Raw genomic sequence first — 26,506 nt, forward strand, 5'->3', positions numbered from 1 at the left:
AAGTACTAAGTATTGTATTGGCGGAGATTAGGTGACTAGTTACAATTTATAAAGCAAGGCTAGAGGGATACAAGATAGAGGTATGACACAATATGGATACATCAATACAAATTCTGAAAAAAGTAGGATATGGATTATGTTAAAGGATAAAACCATAAATAAAAATATATATAAATTAAAAAGTAATTGTCATAAATCTTTTAGGATAAACTAGTTTTCTTTAGTTATCTATAATTAGGAAACACTCTAATTTTGGCGAAGCTGAGTCAGACTTTAGATTTCTAAAAAAAGTTGAATAAAAATTGATTAATTTATTCAGATGGTGATAATTAATCAAATCATTTGAGAGTCACATAGTTATTTTATATACACAGTTACATAACCACCATGAAGTATGTAAGCTCTCTACTTCCAGTCCCATGCTCCGCATATAACTCCACTATCATCAAGAGTTTTTAATGCTTCCCTACGATGTATTCAAGCACATCAAGTATGTGTTGACTTTCTAGTCTACCAAATAGTCTTAATTTCAAACTACTAGAAGTCACAGCATGCAAAAAAATTCAAAGTGTAGTATTGGTAGAGATTAAGTGACTAGTTGAATCTATAAAGCATGGAATGGGATACAGGTATGACACAATATGGATACATCGATACAAATTCTGGAAAAGTAAGATATGGATTATGTTAAGGATACGACAATATATAAACATATATAAATTTAAAAAGTAACTTTGTGAAGACTGTTTTTCAAACTACTAGGAGTCATAGCAAGCACAAAGTGTGCATAAATCATTGAAAGACAATAACAATTCTAAATATAAAATTTATGGTATAAATGAAATGTTACCAGAAATGACGCCTTAAATTACTTCAAAAGATTAGCAACCCAGTAAATTTTTTTAAAAAATGGATAAAAAGAAAAATAAAGAAGTAATCAACAAAATATTCAGAGTCCCTGTTAAATTTTATGTTTAGAATATCATCAATTTTTGTGTTTTTTTTTTTCATGGGATAATAATACCATCATCAAATTGAAGTTATTTAATCTCTTTGTAACACATTTGACACAGGAAATTAATAGCAGTGAAAGAAATGAAAATTATAGGCAGATAGATCACTATATCTAGCTAAGCATATAGCGACAATGACTATGAAAAGCTTCATACACAACATTACACACAAAAAAAAAAAAAAATCAAAATAAATTTTATATATATACAATTTATGGTAGATGTATATGTACGTAAAAATGACAAAAAATCTTTTAAGTGATGTCATTTAAATCAAGGTGGTGGTGATAAAATTATTGAGCAAATCCAAGGAGATAATTGAATGTTCTTCTTCTCTATAATATTGGTTTGGAGGAATTGGAAAGTCTATTCCTCTTTGATAGAGCAAATATGTATATTCCTCATATGGTACTTCTGCATACATACCGACCGGGTACACAACACATACCCAAGCTTTTTCTTTTTAATTTTTGGCGTACCCAGATGTACCTAGTATATACCCAAGCCGTACTGTATCTCAGTTGAAATAATATTTTCTTATACTGAAGAGATAAAACTCCTTTCACTAGACTTCTTTTTTATTTTTTATTTTATACTTAGCATGATTTTAAAATTAAACTATGGTTTGTAAGTTATTTAATATATTGACATTTAATTTTGATTTATACCTTTACTTTTGACATTAAATGTTAATTGTAGGTTGAACCTTAACAAATTAAATCATTTAATTAATTTTTGCATTACTCTAAATTAAAAATAAATATTTTTTTACAAGCGTACCAAGCCTTACCCGTACCCTATTTTTTAAAAATTTTACCGTATTGATGTACCCGTATCGTACCAGTACTAGTATTCGTATTCGTACCTATACCCGTGCTTCATAGGCAACAATGACTATGAAAAGCTTCATACACAACACCACACAAAAAAAGTCAAAATAACATTTATATATACATACAATTTATCATAGATGTATATGTATATAAAAATGAAGAAAAGTCTTCTAAGTTGTAAGATACAGACAACGCAACGGGTAAAAGGATTCAAACCATACCTTGCGTAAAAGAATTCGAAATGAAGAACCTCGTTGGTAAATCACGTGCTTGACAACCATGAACTATGAACACCCAGCAATGGAGTGATACTACAGTATGAGTATCACCGACACTAGTCACAGTGCAAAGGCTGGATCGTTCTCTGATGGGAGAGAGCTAGAGAGAGAGTATAGGGAAAAAAAATGTTATGGGTAAAAAACCACATCACGTATCTGATGTTCTATGTATTAAAACATATAATCAGATATATAACCATATATATCCATCTATCCATATCTCCTAAGGATAGGATAGATGTAGATAGATAGAGGGTTATCCTAACAAATAGGATAATCAAGAAATCAAATTCAAATTACATGGGTAATTTGAATGGGCTATGGGTCATGCCACATGAGCACCTAAATTCGGGTCCAATACCCGACCCAATTTCCAACATCTCTCATTTGCACATGAGTTGGCATGATACTGCCACATCTCTATCTCAATCTCCCAAATATTGAACAATCCCATACTAACCAATGAACCATGTGACCGCTGAGAAACACTTGCATGTGAGAGCTCTATACTAGAAACTCAAAATGAGCCAGTATAGGGACATCAACCCAAAAAATAGAAATAGTGTCTCATATACCCCAGACCCATCTAATTACACCGGTCCAAAAACATCTCTAATCTCTCAAAAGGGCATGCTTGACCCTCTCAATTCTTGCAATATATTCACACTCAATCTGCCACTCATACAGAGCGATGTGAGTTGCCGGCAGTGAATACTAGATGATCTTCCCCTTGCCCTTATGCCATTTAGTTTAGGATTGACCGCTTTCCCAGTGATGTCCCTTAAGGCCGAATCATACATGACCGCAAGCAACATACCAAAGTAACAGAACATCAACCCCTTACCTTGTGACATAGTTAAAGGTCACAAAAGGGTACACAAGTGAAAGTCATATCAATAATGACACGTAAGACTCACACAGTGAGGAAACAAGGATCCATTCTCTCACCTCATTACTCGGTCGTCAAGCACATGGAGTATAAATACATGCTACGGTGGAGTAACTCTTCCAAAAGAGTGACGTCATACTCGATACACCGTACAAATCTTAGTCTAGTCTCTTTCTAGCGCCTAACCCGAATTCTCTATTTGCTTGCCTTCCAGGCGCCAAATGAGATCTTGCATCTGGCTAATCATAACAGGCACAACATGGAAAGTGGGTACTAACATCCATGTTTGGTCCTTCACACAATCTCATCTTGGTTGTAACCAAGGCGACATATATAGTGGATAATTTAAGCCTCTCTTGGCTCCAAATAAAAATAAACCACTAATCTCATCCTTGCTCGCTCCCAAGCACAAAGGGTGATTGCTCGTGTGAATGAGCCAATCTTGCCTGCTGACATCATCATCTGCTAATCATTATGACACAAACCATAATAATGTCAACATCTCATCATCTCACAACAAATAAGTGACCGATTTTAAAAAAAACACGACCACAGTCTACGCAATTCTAGATTCCAAGCATAAACCTTATCAGCACCTCTTGCGATAAGCATCTACAACAGAATCTACCATGTGCGCCTCACATGAAATGGTTCAAGATCACTACTTCTTGCGCAATTACCTTTCTAAAGATATTTTGGTGACCAATCTACGTTCATTCAAAATGCGCCCAATTAGCGCATTGAATCTTACAAAGGGCAAATTTATACACTACCAGTAAAGCATTCTATCCACAGTCTAATGAGCAAGGTCAAGGTCTAAAACTACTCAGTTGACCATCTGAAGAGATAGCACTCATTATGCCGAATATGCCCACATAGCGTACTTCAGGCTCCCACAAAAAAAAATCAAGGAATATAAGTCATTTGTTTCTCCCAAAGACAATCCGAGGATTCACTCAATAGCTAAAGCTCTAGTTTTTACCGATAGGTAAGTCAATGGGTTTGCAATTTCGCATCTAGAATCATTCTAGGATATTCCTTATATAAGTCATTAAAGACAAACCGAGAATTCTCCCAGAACAATCTCTAAGGATCTTACATTCGAGCATATAAATAACATCGCCCATGTCCATCATGTCTAAAACAGAGGACTGCCAACCCTAGGTGACGACAACTGTATAAATTCCTGGCTCATAATGACTAAGTAAAGAAAAACTTCTTTTGGACCATTGATCATGCCTCAGTGGTCTTCATCGATCATCGTTGGCCTATCATGGCTCGATGAATCTAAGAATCACTATTTGGGTAACTGTTTTACGCGCCGTAAAAGATTTATTAGAACTAGCAATCCTTTTTGCGCTGCTAACTTTTCACCATAAAAGCAAAAGGTAAATCCCTACGGATCTACCTATCCAATTCTCCAACGAGAAGTTGGGTCACAACGTCCACAAATCAAAATTCCAAACTCATGTCAATCATAGCCTAAGTCAAAGTAACCTTACTCCCCAGGAGAAAATCTTCTCATGGTCTACACCTTCCTTAATGGTGCGACTTTTCGATATCTAGCGAGTCTTATGCCTCAAAAAATGACTATCCCAATCGCGCATAACTTTAGAACAGTTTTGCGTCATAGCGGAAAGTCAACCAAATTATAGAAATGGTTAATTCTCAAAGACTGTCTTAAACTGCGCAACATTGATCCACTTTTCTAAAAGTAGGGGACTAGAGAGCCTTTGGCATTATCCTAGGCTCTTTATCATCTTGCGGAGCAATCATGAATGTTTCCCTCTCAATCACCCAGTGATGACGTGAAAAATTTTCACATTCTCCACCACGCAACTAAGAATGTATTCTTCTCTAATGGAGCAATCTACTAGTAGGCACATCGCTCCCACTGTCCCTAGGATATTGGAAATTTCTTTCCATTCTCAACTAGGCTAGATAAACCGCTATACTTAGAATTCTCTATTTTATAGAGTTCCAAAACTCTAGTCACGTCACCTTTACTAAGAAAACTTTATGTGACTTAGTTACACTCCCACAAAGCTGCTTATCCATAAGCACATGACCAGGAGGGTTTACATGACTGCATACAATAATGCGCCACATGACCCTAAGTTTTTACAAGACAACATACAATAATGCGCCCTAGATCTTTAGGCCTTAACTTCGCAACCTTAAGAGAAATAAAAGATAAGTTGCTTGATGGTTACAGATCGCCCACAAATGGCTCTCTGCTAACCCATTACTTAAATGGAGTGTAAAATCTGATATGGAGGGCACTTAGTTAGGGATATAGGCAACAAACTAGTGCAATTCTCAATTGGAAAACATTTTGCGCCATCATCCACCAAACATAAACAATACTTAATTCCTTATCTCTACTACACCATTGTGCTGCTGCGTGCTAGAAATAATCAATTTTCTAAGCATCCATCTCTCTTTACAGAGTTTTCAAAAAAAACTCAAATAGATACTCACTACCTTGGTCAAAACTAAAAGCACAAAAGCTCTTATCTAATTGATCTCAACCTCATGTGTGCAATGTCAAAAATCATCTCAAAACTTTTGACTTATGAGAGATCAAATAGCCTTGACTAAGATGCGTATCGTAATCTATAAATGTGTCAAGATTGAGGCTAGCTATCATACCCTTACACATATCCAGTCACAAATATCATAGTGGACTAAATGCGCCAATACAAATGCCCTTCTAAAGCTTTCCTACTTACTTGTGCGCAACCATTGCGAACAAAGTTACACATTCACATGAGAGTAAGATGTCACAAGCGAGTGGGCCCGAGAGGGCCTACTCAAACCATCTATGTCATCTTCTCATTAATGCGATTAAGTATAATAAGCCACCAGTTCATGACCAATGTCATAAACTAATTCTAATCATTCTAATGTGTGAATTCTCGAAGACAAATTTTAAAGGTTTTAGGCCCAACTACATAATGAGTCACGACAAATTCATGTTCACTAGATCAGAAAAGGATGTTATGGAGATATCAAATGCACTTAAGTTGCAAATTTAACTAGTAAGTGCTAATCCCCTGCACCTTCAAGTCAATTTTATTCTCCATACACTTTACTGTATCTAGTTGAAAGATGACGATACTCCTCTTGCCATCTCTGTTTCTCACTTCATAGTTACTTGCAATTAATCCTACTATCCACAAGAAGGAGAGAATAAGCTATCAATCTATGACAACTCCCGAAGTAACTTAAGCGCGAATTAGGCTAAAGAGTCTAATTCAACACAACGCTCTCACGAGCCATGCGTCAAATTCTCATAACCTTGTCGGCCTTGACCTTTTCATTACTATGCTACAACGTTTGCTAAGTGGTAAACGTTATTCAAAAGTGTTAGCCTAGCTAAGGAATCATACAAAGAAACACCTCATCATGTCTCACACTCAAGTGTGGAAACAGTAATTGTCCAGACTTAGACAAGTTGGCAATGATTAACTTCAAGTGATACTTTAATGCACACTATTATAGTGCGTGAAATTTTTGCCCCATCCACTCCCAACAGTTGGGTAGAGAGCAAAACACTGTTCATACTGGTTACTCATCTTACACTCAATGACTAATTCATTTAAGCTCACATTTCTTGGATGACGTGACTTTTGAATGTTACTTCATCCAATGATGCAACATTATTACAAGTAAAATTACAAATTCAATCCGCACAGCTCAATAGTCAACATTCTATGAAGCATGGATACTTCAAAAAGGGAGACGTATCCGCATCGGATACTTATCGGGTACCGATACTCCTTGGATACTCGCGGATACGTATCGGATACTTCTTAAAAGTATCGGATACTTCTTAATTAATTTTGAAGTATTGGATACTTAATTTTGAAGTATCAGATACTCGAAGTTACATATTACTTATAATATTTTGTTTAGTTCTTTGATAAGAGGAATATAGTAAGAGTTAAAGTAATAGAATTTGTCAAATTGATTTATCCTTATTGTCTCTCTCACTTTTCTCTCGCTTTCTCACTCTCTCACGTTTCTTGTCTTTGCTCTCATTCTTTTTTTGGTGTTGGCATGTAAGGATGATGTTTAATTTGCATTTGCTTTTGTTTTTAGTTTTGGATGTTTTATGAATGTTTGAAGACTTTTAGGTTAATAGGAATCTCTCTTTATTTATCAATTTACTTTAAGTTTTATTTTCATGCATATTACATTATTAAAATTATAAAAATATATTTTTTTTACGAACGTATTCCCGCCGTACCTGTATCATACTTTTTCAAATTTTGACATATCGCCATATCCGTATCTGTGCTTCCTAGGTTATCATTGATGACTTAAAAAAGTATATTTGCTGAAATTTTTATTTAATAATGGTTTTTTGGCTTTAGCTAAGGTCATGTGATATTCACTGATGAAGGGGAACAAGTTGAAGCTATTGATCTTGAAGACTCTTAGTTTTATAAGAATCTTAGTTTTATAAGAATCTTTCTTCTTTATTAAATTGTCTTTTGTTATAGGTTTTATTTTTATGCATACTACAATACTAAAAATTGTAAAAATAATATTTTTACGATTGTATCCCTACCGTACCCATATCCTAGTTTTTCAAATTTTTTCGTACCGTCGTATCCGTATCGTATCATATCCGTATCCCGTATCTGTATCCATGCTTCCTAGAACATATATACAGATCTATTGAGGACTTACTAATTTCACAAATCCAAAACTCACCAATCAAAACTACGTAGCATGCCGCTGACCATAGCGCACACATTAGTTTTTATTGTGCCACACATTAGTTTTTATTGTGCCAAACAAAGCAACAAAACCACGGCGACTTTGAGTCATGTTTCCTTACTTTGGCTCAATTAAACTCTGACCTAAAGTCTCCAAGACTTTTTGCTCATCTAAAGAATAGGATTACATTGCTCACATTTGAACATCTCTACTAAGTTTAGGTCAACCAAATTAACTTCCATAAGCTCAGTCAATTTAGAGAGAAATTCGCATTGAGATTAATTTGATTAGCATAATAAAATTTTGCTGCAAAAATCTAAATTAAATAGTGACAATATTACACAAGTCGCAAAATCGAAAATCCGCTATGCTCGTAATCATCTCTTGCGCCACAGGTGACAATTATCCAAAAATTTAATTTAATTCGTGTGCAAAATATTAGTTTTCGGGAGTAAATCTACAAAGATTTCTCTCAACTGAACAACCACCTACTAACTATGGCATTTCTAAAGCATGATAAAATATTCTAATTCCATACAATAGCATCTTAATTTAGATTCACAATCAACTCACGCTATGTTACATTTAATAATGGAATTTAAATAAAAAACAATTAATCATGTTATTCTAATCACAACATATTAGAAACTCTCTAGGCAAAAAATAACAATATGCTATGTTTAATATTCAAATTATGCCATAACAGAAAATATATCACTTCTGAAATTTTTCTAGAATTTTTTGGTATTTTCTGGAATTTCAAATATATAATAAATACACAAAATCATAAATAAATATTCCAGAATCTGGGAAAAAGAAAAAACCATGCCAGTAAATAGTCTACAGAAAAAATTTCAGCCCCAAAACTTAGTCATGCAACACCAGAAGCATTTTAAAGCAGAAATAATGAATTATTATTTCAGGGAAAATATTTTTATTTTCATAAAATTTTGAAAATTTTACAGTAGATTAAAAATTTGATTCGAAGTCTAACAGTACCAACCACACTTAAAACAAAGCTATAACGAATTACTTATGATCATTTAAAGCAATTCTAGATTTTAAAAACCAACAAACAGCGCCTTACACCCAACTGCCAAACCAGACAAGCCAGCGCTGAAAACAGCACGGCTCGGCTGGGCGTGCGACGCGCATGGACAACGTGGCTGACACGCGTGCGATGGCGCGTGGAAGCGCGTGGGAAGCGCTCCTAGCACGTGATAGTGCGTGGTCGCCGCTGACGGCGTCAGTTGGTGCGTGAGGGACACGCGTTTCCTTCCGGTGTGTTTTCTGATCCAATTTTGGTACTGCCGGACTCCATTTTCCAAAATAAAAATAATGGTGGTATCAAAAATGACATTTAACAAATACAAATAATGGAGTGTAACACACACTCTCTCTAACGAGAGTGGAAGTGTAGAAACTCTACACTTCATCTTCTTCCTTAAGCCACCAAAAACACAAAACGAACCCAAATTAGGGTTTATTTTTTCTCATCAACCGTAAGTCGAAATCAGGCCCATAATATACCATTTCGAAGGTATTGAAACAAGGATTCCAAATATATAATTTTCATAACATAAAAACAAAGGGTGTGTTTGATAACGTTTACGTTTTCAGTTTATATTTACAAAAATTTTATAAACTGGTTTTTGTTTATTTTTAGAAAAACATAAACTACAAACGTTTTTGGCAATTGACAATGTTTAAAAAAAATAAAAAAATATAAAAAAAGTGAGAAATGGCAATGGTGGCAAGTGGCAGTGAAAGACGGTAGCGGAAAGTGGTGACGGTGGGTGGTGAGTAGCTGGTGGCGGGTGAGTGGGTGGTGGTGGGTGGGTGGGTGACGGTGGCGGGTGGTAGCAAGTGGGTGGTGGTGGTGGTGGTGACGGGTGGTGGGTGGTGGCGGGTGGCGGGTGGTGGGTGGTGGTGGTAGGTGGGTGGCGGATGGCGGATGGTGGTGGGTGGTAGCAGGTAGGTGACGGGTGGTGGTGGTGCGTGGGTGGGTGACGGTGTCGAGTGGTCGGTGGTAGCGAGTGCGTGGTGGTGGTGGCAGGTGGTGGGTGGTGGTGGTAGGTGGGTGGTGGCGGGTGGGTGATGGGTGACGGTGGCGGGTAGGTGGGTGACGGTGGTGAGTGGTAGCGAGTGAGTGATGGTGGTAGTGGTAGTAGCGTGTGATGGATGGTGGTGGCAGGTGGGTGGTGGACGGCGGATGGTGGTGGGTGGTGGCGGGTAAGTGGCGGGTGGTGGTGGTGGTAGGTGGGTGGGTGACGATGGCGAGTGGTAGGTGGTAGCGAGTGGGTAGTGGTGGTGGTAGGTGGTGGGTGGTGGTAGCAGGTGGATGGTGGGTGGGTGGCGGGTGATGGTGGTGGTGGGTGGTTGGTGGTGGCAGGTGGTGGATGGTGGTGGCAGGTGGATGGTGAGTGGTGGCGGCAAGTAGGTGGCGGGTGGTGGCAGCGGCGGCAGCAAGGGTGGGTGGTGGTGGCGAGTGGGTGGTAGGTAGGTGGTGGGTGGTGGCAGGTGGTGGGTGGTGGTGGCAGGTGGGTGGTGAGTGGTGGTGACAGGTGGTGGTGGCAGAAGACGGTAGTGGAAAATGGTGGCGGGTTGTGGCTAGTGTTGGGTGGTAAAAAAAAAAAAAAAACTGATAACTCAAAATGGAAACACATTTTTTGTGTTTTCATTTTTTGGTCAAATTTATAAACTGAGACCACTGACTTATAAATCAAAAATTTTACCAAACAAGTTTTTATTTGAGTTATTAAAATTTTTGTAAATATAAACAGAAAACTGAAAACGTAAGTGTTACCAAACGACACCAAAGCGTTTAAAACCAGCATGCAGTAAAAGTTACGAAAAATTAAATATGAATCTCCATTTTTCTCAAAATCCGACCGTTGGATTTTCATGAAACATTGCAGATATATTCTCCATGAAATATACTAAAACATATGTAAATTTCAAGTTGATCAGTGAAAGTTCGAAAAAATATTAATTTTTCATGCATATATCACGTGTATATATATAATTATATACATATTTTAATGCACAAAAAACAAGCACGAAAATACCCATTTATGGCTCTGATACCAATGTAAGATACAGATAATGCGGCAGGTAAAAGGATTCAAACCATACCTTGTGTAAAAGAATCCGAAACAAAGAACCTTGTTGGTAAATCACGTGCTGACAACCATGAACTATGAACACCCAGCAATGGAGTGATACTACAGTATGAGTATCACCCACACTAGTCACGGTGCAAAGGCTGGATCGTTCTCTGATGAGAGAGAGTTAGAGAGAGCGTATAGGGAAAAAATGTTATGGATAAAAAACCACATCACGTATCTGATGTTCTATTTATTAAAATATATAATCAGATATATAACCATATATATCCATCTACTATATCTCCTAAGGATAGGATAGATGTAGATAGATAGAGGATTATCCTAACAAATAGGATAATCAGAAAATCAAATTCAAATTACATGGGTAATTTGAATGGGCCATGGGTCATGCCACATGGGCGCCCAAATTCGGATCCAATACCCGGCCCAATTTCCAACATAAGTGACGTCATTTAAACCAAGGTGGTGGTGATAGTATAAAATTACTGAGCAAATCCAAAGAAATAATTGAATGTTCTTCTTGTCTATGCTATCGGTTTGGAGGAATTGGAAAGTCTATTCCTCATTGATAGAGCAAATATATATATATATATATATATATAATACACACAGAGATGATGTACTTTGCAACTCTGTTTTTTCCACTTCAACAAGAAACTGAATGACAATCATTATTTAATCAAAGACCCAACCCACCTTGAGGCCTTTAAGCAAAAATGTTATCCTTCAAGTTGCAACACTAGTAGAAGCAAGAAAACACTTGATCTATAATAGCACTTGCACCACAGACATCCTCCAATTCATATAGGAAACCATTTGATTTGAAAGAGAAAGTTGGCAAGTGAAAAGCAGTTTCGGAAGAAGTTGTCCGGATGTGAATTTGTGGGAAGTTGATTTTAATGTTTCTAAGTGGAAAGGAGTTTGTGAGAATTTTGATTATTGCCCCATAACTTGATAGAAGGAAAATAATACACAACTTCAGTTCATGATCAACACCAAAATGAGCCCCTTTATATATTAATATTGATAATATATTCATGTAAGATATATTGAGGGTTCATTATGTCCACTCAAACTTGGACCAAATTTGACATGCTTTATTCTCAATGTTTCCCAATTCTTCTTACCTGGAAACTACTCTTATAGCGATCCCGGTTGTCCCTTCACTGTTCTGTTGTGTTCCGGACTCGGTTCCGTGAAGTTGGTAGTGGTATCTATCTTGTTGTCGTCCTTTAATTCCACTTGATTGAGTTTTAGGATGTTTTGAGTGGGGTTGTTATAGGTTGGCTAGGCCTTGGTTTCAATTCCTTGTTGCCCAGTTTTTAGGCGATCCGCTCGAGCGGGGATTGCACACCTCCAGCATTTCGTGTCCCTGCAAAACTTCTGCAGATGTGATTTTTACGCTCGAGCAGGTTTGTTTACTCTCAAGCGGGTTTGTTGGCGCTCGAGCGGGTAGTACCTTTTCGGTGTAGGTTCTGGGAGGGGGAAATCTACGCTCGAGCGGACTGGTTTTCGCGCTCGAGCGGAAGTGCTTTATTCTTGTGTCTTGGCGCTCGAGCGGGCCTTATTGCGCTCGAGCGTGTCCAGAATTTGTTCTTGGCGCTCGAGCGTTGTGTTCTCCGCTCGAGCGGGCCATGCGTATATGAGTTATCCGCTGGGTGATTCTAAATCACTTTTTATCATTCTTTCTCTCTCTTACTTTTTCAAAAACACCATTGTTGAGCTTCTCACTCTAGAGCTCTACCTTCTCTCTAGATTTTGATCTAGCTAGGGTGTTTTCCTCACCTTTGGTCTTTACAAAAGAGTTGTTGATCGTCAAGGGCTATCTTTTGATCCGAGAAACCCGTAATTTGGAGCAAGTTTGTTTTCGTCATCTTTTTCGTTGGTTGTCATCTTTTGAGGTAGAGATTCATACTCACTCTTATGGTCTTTGACCTAGATTTTTAGTTGTTTTGATAGAGTGTTGAACTTAGGAAATTTTGGGACTTAGGGTTTCAAAATGTGTAAAAAGGGTTTTATGATTTTGGGCTCATAATATGTATTTTGGGTTTCAAAATGATGATATTATTGCTGGTTGGTGATATTGGAACCTTTGGGTTAATATCGAGAGTTGGGGGTAAAAGCCCTAATTTGTTGTTTAAAATTAATTGGTATAATTAATTTGGGAAAATGGTGAACTTATGGAATTGAGTTGAAAATAATGAAATTGGCTCATTACGTTGTGAAATGATGGAGTTGGATTTATGAATCGCTCGCTTTTGAAAACATTGATATTTTATCTGTTGGAGCTTTTATTATCTGTTTAGAAATAATTGCTTGGGCTACCGGTGGAGGGTAGTTTTGATTGTTGTAGACAATGCATGATGATTAGGCAAACTAAAACTAATCAATTGGATATGTCATAGAGTATGACGGTTGATAGAATACATTAACGTTATGTATTGATTGATTGTGTATATGACCTTTGCGTATATATGCATTGTGTGTGTGGGAGGAGATAGGGGATGTACTCCACGGTTTAGGGGAAGATAGGGGATGGACCTCTAAACCGGATGTTGTTTGGGAGGAGATAGGGGATGGACTCCACTGATACAGCTCATATGCTTGTCAGATAATGTATTAATACAGCTTATATGCTTGTCATTGGAAGTGTTGATACAGCTCGTATGCTTGTCATGGGAAGTGTTGATATAGCTAATATGCATATCTGTTGAAATGTGGATATAGCTTGTATGCTTATCTGTTGAGATATTGATATAACCTGTGTGTTTATCTATTGTAAAAATGGAAAATGTTTAATCTGAGTCTTTGTCTCATATAAGTGGTTGGCCAGGTTCTGAGCCATTGATGGAAATTGTGAAATTGATAAGAAATGGAAATGGATTATGAATTGGTTTATGAAAATTGAACATTTATCAATTGCTAATGTCTTAGTCATTGCTCATACTGTGTTTAGCATATCTCTACTAGGCTGTGGCTCACCCTATATGGGAATATCATTTTCAGGTACAGGTAGCATACCACCTCCAAGGACGTAGCTTGGAAGGCTATAGGCGGGCAGACTTTTGTTGTTTAGTTTCTTGATGTATTACATGTATATTCAAGCCAAGGGCTTAATGTGTAAATGAGTTAGTACTCTTTTGTTGTAACCAAGTGTTAACTTGGAAAGCTGTAAGCCCGTAGGGCATTTGCTTTTGTCGTTAACATGTAATATTTTTTGGTAATGGAACTCTGATGAATAGAAGAATGTGGAGCTTTTATATATCAATGCATGTCTATATTGTTGGGTTTAATGTTATTATTTTGAGGGCGTTACAACTCTTGTATTTATCCTAACAATTACTCTTTTGCTATGCAAGAAATACTCAACTTTCAAAATAAGTTCCATGATCTAGACGATGCAGAACGTGATATGTGGATTTTATTTATTTGTAATTTTTTTAATTTATGTTTATTTATTTTTTTATTAATAATTTAATTAAAACCTTAGTATATTTAGTTACTTATTTTATTAGAGATTAGGCTTCCTGTCACGCCCTCAAAATAAACCCACTATCTATATATCATTGACATGCAATATTTAAAGAAAACAATTTATTAAATCATTCATCAGAGTATTACTAAGTAAAAGCATTACATATAACATCAAATTAAATGCCCTATGGGCTTACATCTTTCCAAGCCAACACTTGGACACAAAAATATGAGTTCTAACTCAAATACAAATAAAGACCTAGGCTTGAATGTTTATCAAATAAAAACAAATAACTAAAGATAGTCTTCAAAATCCAAATCCTTCCAAGCTAAGTCCTTGGAGGTAGCTTATCACCTGGACCTGAAAATGATGTTCCCATAAAGGGTGAGCCACAGCCCAGTAGAAAAATACTAAACCAAATATAAGCATTGAATAAAGCTATGGCATTCAATAGATGGTTAACCAAGATAATCAACTACATCATTATGCAGTTTCATGACACTAATGTCTATGACACATTTCACTTTTCTTTATTATCAATATGGCTCAGAACCTGGCCAAACTTGCAACAGTGAACTATAAATGTTATATTCACATTACTTCCAATATCAAACAAACAAATGAGACTCAGGCTCATATCAAAACACTTCATACTTCCCGTTTGATACACATTTTAGTGCTGTATCAATAACATGTAAAAACACTTCAATATAATAAGCACACATAATAGTGATGCTAATGGAGTCCATCCCCTATCTCCTCCCAAACAAAATCCGGTTTAGAGGTCCATCCCCTATCTTCCCCTAAACCGTGGAGTACATCCCCTATCTCCTCCCAAACAATATGCAAATGCAATGCTCAATCAATACACGTATTTTCTGTATTAATTCAACAGTCAAAATTTATGACTTAACCAATGTGATTAGTTTCAGTTATTCCTAATCCACATGCAATGTCTACAACAATCACGACTATCCTCCACCGATAGCCCAAAACAGTTATTTCTAGACTAGAAATAAGTATATCAACAATTCAATAGGCGAGTGATTTAAATAATCCAACTATACCATTTAATCAATGAATTCCCCAATTTCATGAATTTAACCAAATTCCCCAATTTCCTTAAATTAATTGTACAAATTAATTTATTAATACAACTAGGGTTTTTCCCAAAATTACCAAAGTGCTCCCAACATATCAAAATACCAAAACTTAGAACAAAACTTATAAAATGGAGTAGGAAATCCCTACCTCGAAGAAAATAACCCGAATGGAGAAGACGGAGATGAAGACCCAAATTCCAAAGTGCTCCAAACCACCAAACGTTCAGATTAAACGGAAGCCCTCGACTCACTCTATCTTTTTAATAATGCAACTAGGGTAGAAACACCCTAAAAGGTGATGAAACCTAAGAGAGAAGGTGAGTAGAGGGAGAGAGAACTCGGAACTAGGGTTTTAGGATCAAAATGATGTGAAAAAACGTTTTAAAAACCGCTGCTGTGTATATAAACCCGACAGCCTCGCTCGAGCGAACACTTGGTCGCTCGAGCGACCAGACACACGAAACCCTCGCTCGAGCGAAGAAAAGCTCGCTCGAGCCAAGAATGCAATGCTTCAGGTCTGCAACCCAGAAGCACGCTCGAGCGATAGAATGCTCGCTCGAGCGAAGAAACACTGCTCTCAGGTCTATACTAAATGCAATAGCTCGCTCGAGCGAAGAAAAGCTGGCTCGAGCCACCAGACACAAAATATAACCCTCGCTCAAGCGACCAAGCCCTCGCTCGAGCGACCAACCCAAAAACTGGACAGCAACACTTGGTTTCCAAACCCAACCAACCTGAAACAAACCTACCCAACACATCCTATAACTCCAAATGAGAAAATAAAGGACGACAACAACAATTATACAATGACAGAATATACGGAACCTAAGTCCGGATACAATAATCAAATGGGAAAAAGACCGGGGTCGCTATACTTCCAAATGATGTCATGATTTCCTTCGTTATTTTTAATTAGGGTTTCCTACGTTGCCTATATATATGGCTCTATGTAATAGTTTTCAGTTAGCTTTGAGATAATAGTATTGAGTAGTTAAAGGTTGTGGCCGTTTTTGTGAGATTAAGGTTTTGACTGTTGTATTCTTCTTCTCTTCTAGTTCTTCTCAAAACTTTTTGATCTTCTCTTTTAGATCAATTCTCCACATATTCTGATTTCAGGATCAATTGAATAGCCAATTTAGTACTTGATTGAAATAAAATAAAATAAATTTCAAATTATAGATACGTTTAAGAAGTATCAAATAGGTTTATGCTAGTATCCAAAAAGTATTGATACTCGATACAAATACAACTCTCATCTAGAAGTATCTGCATTTCATAGGTTGCAATGAATGTCAAATCTGGAGGAGAGGGACTCTGAAATCCGAATCAAATTGGGTGGCAGAAGTTCGGGTGAATGCTGGAATCTTTCCCAAACCCTAGAATGTTTGGTTTTGAAGAACATATATATATATATATATATATATATATATATAAACAAGTAGATACTAATATACTATCTAATCAAAGTTTGATTCTTTGATTTTGCTATTAATACCCACAAGCAACTTAACCCTTCAAGTACAATTTAAAGTCTTTCCCTTACATCACACAGTTAAATGACAAAACTCCAATAGAGATTTTTTCAAAAATAAATAATAATAATAATTAAATAATCCAATCGAGATCAAGAAAAGCAGTTCCTTTCATACAAGAACATGTCACAATTCACAAAATCAAGCTTCATCAAGATTTTCACAATTAACAAACATCAAAATAAATCCTCAAATCCTAAACTTCGTTTAGTTTCGGAATGAATTGGAAATTTGAAACTTGTATAACAATTGTATATAACCGAGATAAACAAACACAAACATAGGTATGGACGTAACTACATATAAGAAGGAAGACAAAGGAGAACCTAAAAGTCGAAAGTCTTGGAAGCCATCGCAAATAAGAAGCAATAAGAAAATAATTTTCTGAAGAAATATCGAAATATTTAAAAAAAAAAACCAAACAAGACCATATTCTTTTTAAATATTTTTAGCATTTATTGTAAAAGCACATATTAACTAGACTCTTGTAATAAATAAATGATAAAGAGTGATATTAGGGATCCCAAATAATCTACTAAATTTTCTATCAAATCTCTCACATGTGTGAGTTTGTGTGGGTCGAAGTTTGGTAGATTATTTGGGGATCGTAACATTACAGGGGTGTGATGTGATTTTTTAGTTGGATAGGGGGGTGGGTATTGTTATTGGTTGGGGGTCATTTTTCATGTTTGTCGTGTGTTGTGTTAATGGTGGGTGTTTATGTGTAATGTAGATTTGTTTGGTGGTTGATCGATAAGGTTTTTTACATGGGTTGGCAATTTTTTTCGCATTCGGTGGTCTCGACGTGTCTATGTTGGTTTACTGATGCACGTTAGCACGTTTGGTCATCATGGTGGTTTTGTTTCAATTTGGGTTTCATTTTTTTTTTTCAATCAGGAAGTTAACTGTAATGGTGTCTAATTCAAAAAAATTATACATCACCATAATGTGTAATGTATGGAATGTGTGATGGTCATGTGTTTGTTATGCGCAGGTATGGATGCTGGGATTTTTTTGTTGTGCACGTGCGACAAAACCAATGTTGCTATTCGGTTGCATTATGCATCGACGCTCAAGAGAATGGTTGATGTTATTTGTGGGAAGTTTGATGGGTTGGTGCCGGGTCTGGTATACATGTTGTTCGACGTACCTGGTTACAATAAGTTCAAGGTGGATCGACATTTGAATTCATCATTTCCATATAACGACTGTATACTAATGTGTAATACACACATGTTTGTATCACGTTGACAACGAGTTGAATAACATATTCTTTGTCATGTGCATTGCAGTGTACTTAGGTTGTGACTGTACAAGACTCGCTCACCAAACGTGCAAAACATTGTTCCATTCATGGACTCAATAATTTTTATCACTCTTCATAAACACACTTCCAATGTAAACGTGTATGCCTTAACGATTCCTTACATACGGAAACAATTAATACAACCACACAAGCTTATGGAAGACCCAACAATACATTTTCAAAGAAGTGTGACGGAACACATAATAACCAATATAACATTTCCCATCAAAGACCTAAACAACTATTGCAAATTTTCAAATCACATACAAACAACACCCACAACAACACATCAGCCACCCATTCTGACCCATACTGGTTTAAAAATAAGAACACATTAAAATGATTAAAAACGCTAGAAAACCTCGATAGAACAATATCCATACACACTGACAATATAACCATTACTCCTTATTTTCATATCGTTCAACGACACAGTTGAGTACGGTGTTAATGCCGTGTTATATAAGCAGATCCAACACATCTACAGTTCCACAACACAGGACACTACACCTAGGTTGGCCAACATGTAATGCCAAACCACATAGACATTAGGATCACATAACCAGGACCACATTTTGGTTATATGGTTTAATGTGTATGTGGAATTCTCATATATCACCCATTAACATCACAATCCAATCGCAAAATGTGCCACAGGGATAATACCCCAACCTAAAAGTGAAAGAGAAACATAGAATGGTTGATCCTACCCAAAAAAAAAAAACACACACATCAACACAAGATTGAATACCAGACGACGTTGCCAAACAATCTAAACCCAACAAAATTCAAAAATCTAACAGTGGTGGACCAAATACCCAGCACATACCACAAAAAAGGCATACAACATCAGTATTAAACCCCAACGTTACAACCCCAAACTCTACACTAGCAAACCATATCAATAGGCCTCCCATTCCCGACTCCTTTTCAAATAAACATCACTAACTTGGTCGTGGCGTCGTCATCTCCGCAACACCCATTCAACAATACAAATTCAACGTCTGCTGGCTCTAACACCCAATCCCTCGTTCACACAATGTAGGGTTTCTGTATCCTAATGTGCCTCAATCTCATGACTTCTGGAAGTTGCAAAGAAGAACATTGGAAACCAATGTCATATTAACTACGCAACAATTCAACATTGGGAATACAAAATCTTTCCTACCCTGATAGTGTGAGATTCGATTGCAAAGGAGGGAAAACACAAAAAATCTATAGTGAGCTTGGTGCAAATGTGTAATTTCAGCCTATTGCAAAATCCCACATTCACCCTTTGTTTTCCACACACACGTGTTCTGCCCCCATCCCTTAAAGTAATTTCACTTATAACGGGACTTTTGGGTCCATAAGAAAAACCTAGGGACTAATCAGTTCACAAAATCTAAATTTAGCATTTATTGGTACTTCACCCAAACAAAAATGATGAAATAATATAATAAGGTGAGATGATATGATTATAAATGATCCAAATTAAAAATAAATAAATAGGATGAATCATGTAACGCCCTCAAAATAATAACAATAAACCCATCAGATAAGACATGCATTGATATATAAACTAACCACATTCCTTTATTCATTAGAGTTCCGTCACATTAGTATTACATGTTATCATCAAAACAAAATGCCCTACGGGCTTACAGCTTTCCAAGTCAACACTTGGTTACAACAAGAGTTCTAACTCGTTTACACATTAAGCCCTTGGCTTGAAGATACACATATAATACATCAAAAGTGAAACGACAAAACTATGCCCGCCACAAGCCTCCCAGCTATGTCCTTGGAGGTGGCATGCTTCCTGCACCTGAAAATGATATTCCCATATAGGGTGAGCCACAGCCCAGTAGAAATACACTAAACCAACCATGGACAATGACTAAAACATTAGCAATTGATAGTTGGTCACCACTGATTCAATCACATAAATTACATATTTATGTCAACGACTTACAAGTCCCAATTACTTTTCATTTTCCCCTTTTCAACAGATAAGCATGCTAGCTCTATCATCATTTCCACAGATACGTATAAAAACTATATCTCACATTCAGATAAGCATAAAAGCTATATCCACATTCTCAACAGATATGTATATCAACAATATCCACAGATAAGCATACAAGCTGTATCCACACTTCATAACAGATATGTATATCAACAATATCCACAGATAAGCATACAAGCTGTATCCACACTTCATACTTCACAAAGATAAGCATATGAGCTCTATCTTCACTTCTCTAGACAAGCATATGAGCTCTGTCTACGGAGTACATCCCCTATCTCCTCCAAATACCTATCCGGTTTAGAGGTCCATCCCCTATCTTCCCCTAAACCGCGGAGTACATCCCCTATCTCCTCCTCTACACATAACGTATATAAACACATTGGTTCTATATACAATCACACAATACAAACAATTAATGTATTCTAGCAACTGTCAAGTTCCATAACACATTCCATTGATTAGTTTCAGTTTGCCTAATCAACATACATTGTCTACAACAATCACGACTATCCTCCACCGATAGCCCAAAGCAGTTATTTCTAAAACAGAAAATAAATGCACAAATGGATATTCAATCAACATTTCATTTCCTCATTTCTCATCAATTAATTATCCCAATTAATTAAACAATGTAATTAGGCCATTTTCCATAATTACCATTTCAACCCTTAGGTTCCATTTCCATCAATGATTCAACAATCATTCCATTTTTCTATGCCAAACATGCATCTAGGTTTATTATGAATGAAACCCCAACCTTTGTAAAATTACACAAAAGCCCCAAACTTTCACAAAATTACTAAACCAAGCCCAACATCTCAAAATACCAAAATTTAAAGACAAAACCCATAGAGAGGAGTAGGTTATCCCTACCTCAAATTCGGAGTCCCAAAGGAGAAGACGACAAAACCCAACGTGCTCCAAAACCCGAGATTTTCAGATTAAAAGGAAGCCCTCGACGATCAACAACCTTTTTATAAAGGCCAAAGGTGAGTAAATCACTCCTACTAGATCAAAACCTAGAGAGAAGGTAGAGTCTAGAGTGAGAGGCTCAACAATGGTGATTTTGGAAAAGTAAGAGAGAGAAGAGAAAGCAAAAAGTGATTTGAAAAGTCACAATTTCGGGACTTAAACCCAGTCTTCCGCTCGAGCGTAAAACACCCCGCTCGAGCGGCCACTCACAGACTTCCGCTCGAGCGGCCAACCTCCCGCTCGAGCGCAGAATGCACTCGCCCAGCACTTTTGCAGAACCAGGACTCCGCTCGAGCTCCCAACCCTACGCTCGAGCTCACAACACTGCACAACAAGATACTGGATGGACGTAATCTACGCTCGAGCGCCAACACCTCCGCTCGAGCGTACAGGCCAAAAATCTGGGCAACTAGTTTTGGTTTCTAAACTCAACCAACCTGTAACAAACCCGCTCAACACATCCTATAACTCAAATACAACGTAAGAAAGGATGTAAACAAGATAATAAACAACTACCAACATCCACGGACACATGTCCGGATCACTATACAACAAGGGTAAAATCCGGGATCGCTATAACCTCCCCCCCTTAAAGAATTTCGTCCCCGAAATTAAACACAAGTTTTCAAAAACAAGTTTTCCTCCATTTTAAACAATGTTATATTTTAACATTCAACAATTCGACCCATTACCGGTCATCCCATCCCTTTAACAAGAGACATATCACAATATGTAAACAACATATGTACTTTCAACATGCATCAACATTATGCACTATCCTTCCAATTTCAACAATATATTCAACAGATATAATGTTACATTCAACTTCCATATGAGGCAAGTTCCAAAACATACTTTCAATAAACCAAACATTCTCAATGTTTCACAACTTAAGACATATATAAAAGCTCTTAAGTTCAACAAAATGTAAAATTCAAATACAAGATTACATATCAATAAACAAGTCCGGATATTTCTCACGGACTTCTAACTCACGTTCCCAAGTGGCTTCCTCCACTCCGTGATGTTTCCACAAGACTTTCACCAAAGGAATGGTCTTGCCACGCAGGACCTGATCCCGCCTATCCAAGACCCGAACCGGTCTCTCCTCATACGAGGCATCCTCATCTACCTCTAAATCGCTCCAATCCAGCACATGTGATGGATCTGGCTCATACTTCCGAAGCATACTCACATGAAACACGTCATGCACTCCGGACAACTGCGGCGGTAAGGCTAACCGATAAGCAACCTCACCTATCCTCTCAAGGATCTCAAAAGGACCAATAAACCGAGGGGACAACTTCCCACTCTTCCCAAACCTCATCAGACCTCGCCTAGGTGATATCTTCAGAAAGACATGATCACCTACCTCAAACGCCAAAGGCCTCCTCCTACGATCGGCATAACTCTTTTGTCGACTCTGGGCTGTAACAAGCCTCCTACGGATAAGCTCAACTTTCTCCGTCGTCTCCCTAACCAACTCCGGACCCAACAAAGGTGCATCACCCACCTCGGCCCAACAAACTGGAGACCTACACGGTCGGCCATACAAGGCCTCAAACGGTGCCAAACCGATGCTAGACTGAAAACTATTGTTGTAGGCAAACTCTACCAATGGCAAGTGCCTCTCCCACGTCCCACTGAAGTCCAGGACACAACCCCGAAGCATATCCTCGAGGATCTGAATAGTACGCTCGGACTGCCCGTCAGTCTGAGGATGATAAGCCGTACTAAAGGTCAACTTAGTGCCCAAGGCACTCTGCAAACTCTGCCACAACCTAGCAGTAAAACGAGGATCTCTATCTGAGACGATCGTCACTGGGACCCCGTGCAACCTCACTACGTCCCGAATATACAAATCGGCAAGATGATCTACCGAATCTCTCACGCGCATAGGAATAAAGTGCGCCGACTTAGTCAACCGGTCTACAACCACCCAAATAGCATCACTACCCCGTTGAGTCCTCGGAAGACCTACAACGAAGTCCATAGTGACATGCTCCCACTTCCACTCGGCAATAGGCAAGGGTTGCAACAAACCCGCTGGCCTCTGATGCTCAGCCTTTACTTGCTGGCAAGTAAGGCACTTCGATACGAAAACAGCCACATCTCTCTTCATACCCCGCCACCAAAACTGGCGACCCAAATCCTGATACATCTTAGTACCTCCCGGATGCATCGCAAGGCGCGAATGATGAAACTCTCGGAGTACTTCCTCTCGGCAAGACTCCGGTACAAACAAACGGTCTCGGTATCTCACACTCAGGTCGGGATACACCGTCAAACCCTTCTCAACTTTCCCACTGGAGATCTTCTCTCGGAGGGATTCTACCTCAAGGTCACCTCTCTGTGCCTCTAACACTCTAATCATAAGTGTAGGTTGCGCAACAACAGAGAACAAGGCCGCAGCCTCGACAGATTCGCCCAGTAGCAAATCAAACTCGCCAAGTGCTCCCAACATCACCCATTCCCGGATGGCTATACAAGCTACATCACTAATGGTTTTCCTACTAAGGGCATCGGCCACAACATTGGCCTTTCCCGGATGATAATGCAACTCAAAATCATAATCCTCGATGAACTCCATCCATCTCCTCTGCCTCAGATTCAAGTCTCTCTGTGTAAACAGATACTTCAAACTCTTATGATCCGAGAATACCTCGAACCTCTCACCATAAAGGTAGTGCCTCCAGATTTTCAAGGCAAAGATCACAGCTGCTAACTCTAGGTCGTGTGTGGGGTAATTCTTCTCATGTATTTTCAACTGACGTGAGCCATAAGCTACCACTTTCCCCTCTTGCATCAACACACAACCCAAACCCTCTCGTGAGGCATCACAATAAACCGCATAACCCAACCCTCTCTCCGGAATAATTAACACCGGAGCGGTGGTCAATCTAACTTTCAACTCTTGGAACGACTTTTCACAAGTCTCACTCCACACAAACTTGACTCCCTTCCGAGTCAGTCTAGTCAACGGTGACGCCAACCTGGAGAAATCTTTCACAAACCGACGGTAATACCCAGCTAATCCCAGAAAACTGCGGATCTCAAACACACTCTTAGGCTGTGCCCAATCTTGCACTGCCTCAACCTTGGATGTATCAACAGACACCCCTTTCCCGGATACCACGTGGCCTAAGAATTTGACTTCCCCCAGCCAGAACTCACACTTCCCGAACTTGGCATACAGCCTATGAGCTCTAAGCAACTCAAGCACCACTCTCAAGTGTGCCTCGTGCTCCTTCTCAGAAGACGAATAGATAAGGATATCGTCCACAAAGACAACCACAAATCGATCTAAGAACTCCCGGAAAATCCGGTTCATCAAGTCCATAAAGACTGCCGGTGCATTGGTAAGCCCAAATGGCATCACCAGAAACTCATAATGGCCATACCGCGTACGGAATGCCGTCTTCGGAATATCTTCCTCCCTGACCCTCAACTGATGGTAACCCGATCTCAAGTCTATCTTAGAGAAACAACGGGAACCCTTCAACTGGTCAAACAAATCATCTATACGGGGCATAGGATACTTATTCTTAACCGTAGCCCGATTCAACTTTCGATAGTCTATACACAATCTCAAGGCACCATCTTTCTTTTTAACAAAGAGTGCCGGTGCTCCCCACGGTGAAACACTAGGGCGAACAAAGCCCTTATCGAGCAATTCCTGGAGCTGAACTTTCAACTCAACCAACTCTGCTGGAGCAAAACGGTAAGGTGCCATAGAAATCGGCGCCGTGCCGGGCACTAAATCAATAGAGAACTCTATCTCTCGGTGAGGTGGCAAACTAACAAGAACTTCGGGAAAGACATCCGAATACTCACAAACCACCCTCGGCAATACATGCTGGGTCTCACCACTCTCACCACTCTCAAAGCTAGCAAGTAGACTACTAAGCTCACTTCGCCCTCGCGAATCATACCCCGGTGGCAAAACACTACCAACCCGGTCTCCCAAGAAATGGAACCACTCCCCGCTCAAGGTACACAATGTAACCCTCTGGCGGTAGCAATCAATAACAGCCCGGTATGACGATAACCAGTCCATACCCAAAATAACATCAAAACCCTTCATGGGCATGACAACAAACGGAAAAGGAAGCCTATAATCGGCGACCTCTATATCACATCCTCTAACACCCTGTTTCAGAATCAACTCACCGCCCAAAGGCGATACCACACAAATAGGAGATGCTAACTGTGCTAACTCCAATTCCAAAACAGATGCAAATGCAGCAGATACAAAAGAATGAGATGCACCCGTGTCTATCAACACATTAGCAACCGAGTTGCAAAACAGAAAAGTACCTCTCACTACTGATGGAGCTGGTACTAAATCCTGCGCGGTAACAGCATACACGCGCCCCGTAGGCCCCTGGTCTACCTGCTCACCTCTCGGAGCAAAAGACTGCTGCACAGACTGGGATGACGAAACTCCCGGATTGGCCCTCGAGGCCTGCACAGACTGAGCTGGCTGAAAACCCTGCGTCTGCCTAGAACCAGACGCTCCCGAAGTGGCACTCAACTGTGGGCAAAACCTCTTCATGTGCCCAGGTTGTCCACACTGATAACAAATCAAGAGCTGCCCCCTGCCCAAACTCTGACTCTGCGGTCTAGCTGAAGAAGAAGCAGCTTTCTGACCCCCACCCTTCTGCGGGCAAACAGAAACCTTGTGACCCAGCTGGCCACACTTGTAACAAGTGAATTCTCCCTGACTGCCTCTCCCCGAGCCTACACTAGGCACTGGAAAGGTCGATCTAGAGACTGCACCCTGAGACTGCTGAGGGTTATTACCCTTCTGCCTCCTGCCATCACTCTGACTATCCTGGCTCCTCTTGGAGCCCCTCTGACCCTCATCCTCCTCCTGCATCATAAGCTCCATATGAGCTGCAGCATCTACTAGGTGTCTATACTCTCGAATATAAGACCCACCAACTCTCAACTTGAGGCCCCGCCTCAACTTCCGCTCAAACTCATAGCAACGGCGTTCCTCAGACGCCACCAGTTCAGGTGCAAACCTAGACAGACTGGTAAAAGTAGCCTCAAACTCGGCCACTGACAAGCCCTGCTGATTAAGCCGGCTAAACTGATCCCTCAGCTTCTCCCTAGCTACTGCAGACAAAAACCTCTCCTGAAAAGCATTTATAAACGCCTCCCAAGTACCACCAACACGAGCTTTCTCGTATTTCCACCATTGACCCGCATCTCCCTTCAGTTGGAAAGATGCCA

This window comes from Camellia sinensis, chromosome 8, assembly GCF_055761805.1.
Source record: "Camellia sinensis isolate YWXY chromosome 8, ASM5576180v1, whole genome shotgun sequence".
NCBI classification, from domain to species: Eukaryota; Viridiplantae; Streptophyta; class Magnoliopsida; order Ericales; family Theaceae; genus Camellia; species Camellia sinensis.